This window comes from Poecilia reticulata, chromosome 20 (assembly GCF_904066995.2).
Source record: "Poecilia reticulata chromosome 20, P_reticulata-male-v2, whole genome shotgun sequence".
Taxonomy (NCBI): domain Eukaryota; kingdom Metazoa; phylum Chordata; class Actinopteri; order Cyprinodontiformes; family Poeciliidae; genus Poecilia; species Poecilia reticulata.
Window position 1 is genome coordinate 4,413,146 of NC_088849.1, and position 3,775 is coordinate 4,416,920.

Sequence of the window (3,775 nt, forward strand, 5' to 3'; positions counted from 1 at the left end):
CAAGCCAATTTTACTTATACGAGTAAGATATATTATCTTATTTTAAGAAAAATTATCTCAAGTAAAGAAAATGTTACTTGACACTGAATTTCTTGAAATAGCGTAAAATTTTCTTATTTTAAGGAAAATGTTCTATGTATTAAGAAAATAAATCTCATATATTCTATTTGTATTAGTAAAATTGGCTTGTTTTAAGTACAAATACACTAATTTTAAGATATTTGTAGGTTTATCTTGGTTAGATATTTTTTCTTGTTTTGGAAAATCTTGACAAGATAAATTTTCTTGTTCTGTTGGCAGATAATTTTTCTTATTTTAAGAAAATTATACCCTATTTTTGTACTTTTTTTCTTGTTTTTGAAAGGGGACTTTTTGCAGTGATATACTTAAATCTAGTTTATTTTTATTGTTGCATAGGATTAAAATATATATTTTGTCACAGCTTTACTCAAGGTTCTTATGCTAAGACAAACATCCAAAAATTGATCCTGTGAATACTGGAACAAGAGATGTTATTGGCTTGCTGAAATGAAGACATAAGTTCAATTACTTTTAACATCTTTATTACATTTAAGTTTCACATAAACACAATAAAACATGACTACTGGTCAGAATTTAAAGTCTGGATGGGCATCTGATTCTGAAACAATCCTGTAAAATGACAGAACAATATCGATCTGACACATCTGCCGCACTCATAAGATGCCCTAAGAGTCAAGCAAACCAAATTGTCCAAAGCAAAAAAAAAATCTTGGGATTAGATGTCAACAATAGGAGCTTCCTCCGCAATGAACTTCTTCCTATCAGCCATAGCCTTTTATATGTGGAAGTCTTGCCTCAGTTACGGACGCCGTTCTCAAGACGTCTGTCAGCAGCACAGAGAGGAGTGGCCCCACACACGGATGCTGAAAAGTGTAGTAGCTATGATGTCCTCCTTTCAGAAGATCAGGGCAGGCATGGTTCCAATGGCCAGTAGAAAGTTGGTTTCACGATCACCGCAGAGCTGAAAAGTGGTCTTGTTTGAAGTTGTTGGGTCATCTGCTAATTGGAGCACAGACAGAAAAACAATCACAAAACAAACCACGTTTTAGGGACTAATCAGTGTAATGATGAATCAGTATCATAAATTTCTTACCTCAAGAATGTGAAGGACGCCGTCACTTGCAATTCCCAAAGTTTCTTTTAGATGGTGCAATACGTGATTGACGATGTGTCTGGCATAGGCTTCACCATGGCAACAGTTTGGTTTACTTGAAAAATAAAACAAGTCTTATTTTAGTTCATGTGCTCCATTACAATATTGCATGAATTCAAGATGACAAGAAAGTTATTTTAATTTAATCAAACAAGGACTACTTAAATTCACCAATCAAAAATAGTGTTTAAAATATTCTGGTAACAGTGTGGAATATCTAACCTTGTAGACTCATTGCATTTAAGTTTTTAAATTACAGCACATAAAACACCCTCAAAGTTAGTGAAATACTAGGCGGAATTGCCCTTTAACCATTTCCCGAATCAGAAGCTATATGAGAAGCCACCTTAGCTATGTTAAAAAATGGAAGCTACCAAGAACTCGTGTCGATATTATTTTTAAGCCACAGCTATTGTGGTTAATAACTGTTCAAAGCTCATATTTACAAGAACGGCTCTTTAACCGCGGATGAAAATTGGCATTTCACGACATGCTAACTAGCTTCAGTTAGCTTATCTTAGAAAGACAGACAACTTTAAACTTACCTCTGAGTACAGCAGCTGTAGGGTCTATACACGTAAAAAAGTCCTCCATCGTCATTCATGTCCAACCGAGATTAGAGAATTTGCCAAAAGAAAATCTTATAAAAGTACAGTAGATAAAAGCTTAGTTAGGCTGTTGCAACTGAATCAACCGTTAATCAGGGCAGTTAAATGATCTCTGGCGTTGCCGTTAGTGATGTGCGGATTGATACTGAAATATCGATTCTTCCGATACCAGAACTTAATTCTTTAAAATCTATTGTCAGATCCAAGGATCAATACTTTCAACACTTTAGTAATTTTAGATAATGTAGATTAACTAGAGTACGTTAAAAAGTAACTAAATTATTGAGATCTTGCCTAAATGAAACGTTGTTAATGGGAACTACTTTTTCTTCCGCTTGGTAAGTATGTAATGTGTAAGGACGTAATGCCCAAGCGCAGCGTGCTGCTGACGCTCACTCACTCAGAAATGAACATGTTGACAGATTATAAAAAAAAGTGACATGGAGCTATTTCAGCTGTCATTTTATAGTAGTTTTAATAATTAAACAAGGATGTATTTAGTAGGGTTATTACTTTACTAATTTTCTTTTTTTTAGTTTGCAACTCGATTTTCACATGTTTTGTATATTTCAGCTGAATTAAAATAGTTTATAGTAAACGAGATTGTTCTCAATGTACTTCTGAGTTTAAAATGAGTGCATTAGAGTACATTGTGTTCTTTTTATGAAGCCAAGATATGGATTACATTTATTTTTTATTTAATTAAGAAACAAATTAACTGTCTTTGCACAAAGTATGGGATCTGTATTGCCAATACCAGCTTAAATTTTACTCGGTATCGGATCGGAAAGAAAATCTGTTGTATCGAACATTAATACTATCTCACTGCCATTTTGGGCGCTTTCCCATTTGGATTGTATGATGTCATAATTAAATCAAACAAGGACTACTTGTTATTGTTAGTTTGAACAATAAAATATTGTTCAAACTAATATTAATAACTTATAAAGTAAGAATTTGAAATATAAACCAAAAGTTAAAATATTTATCATGACATTGAGCTAATCAATATTGTTGATTCTAATCTCATTGTGTGGAATACCAGCCATTTCAAATCACACATCAATAGAAATTTCATGACATGTCAGTAAGAGCTCCCACATCTTGCATCAAGAAGATCAGATTAAGAAGGTCCTTAGCAGATGGAAACATGCCAAGAATTATCTTGATATATAAACTGATATTGTCTCTGAAATTGTTGTGTTAAATGTCAACCGTTTAAATATTAAATTATAATTTCCAGTACACTCTGCCAACTTATACAAGAGTATAAGTTCATAGGGGTTTTTATTTTTCATTGTCAATAACACAAAGGATTCCATTTGGACATAGTCTGTTTTAATTATCTGAAGACATTTCATTAAGTATGTGATTTCGCTTTATGTGCTTGAAATAAGAAATTTTAACTTATATAAAATAAGTTCTAGACTTGAAGTTTGATTGGTAAATATTGATATTCTAGATTCTAGCACATATTTACTCATAATAAGTAATATTTTCTTAATATTAAGCTTTTATATCTTACTGAGATAATTAAGTACAAAAACACTTAAAATAAGAAAAATATTCTAACATAAATCCCTCTTGGTGAGAAAAATTATCTTGTCAGAAAGAAAACAAGAAAAATCTCCTTAATTTAAGATATTTAATCTTACTAAGATTTCAGTTTTTGCAGTGTAGAGCAACTGTAAAAATAAAAATAAAAAAAATGCAGCAGTGGCGTAGTTTACTTTTCATCCTCCACCACTTGTATTTATCACAGTGACTTCCAGATTTATTTTTCTTCAACAGTAAGTTTATTGCTGCTTGGAAAATGAAATTAATTACATGCACACCAAGTGGTCTCTTATAAGGCAGCCTTAGATAAGACTGAGTGCGAGGCACAGCAAATGGCGCCCGGTTTGATGTCTGTTTTTATTTCAAGATGGGAGAAATGATTCCTAAATTTGCCATAGCACTTCTAGTTTGGTAA

General features: G+C 32.3%; 1 long non-coding RNA gene across 1 annotated transcript; it reads right to left on the reverse strand.

Moving 5' to 3' along the window:
* Positions 1 to 546: 546 nt before the first annotated feature.
* LOC145549459 (uncharacterized) lies at positions 547 to 3,483 on the reverse strand. Its single transcript, XR_014085450.1, has 2 exons — positions 1,741 to 3,483; positions 547 to 1,250 (listed from the first exon to the last, which is right to left on the reverse strand). It is a non-coding gene; the product is annotated as an uncharacterized LOC145549459 (long non-coding RNA).
* Positions 3,484 to 3,775: the final 292 nt, after the last annotated feature.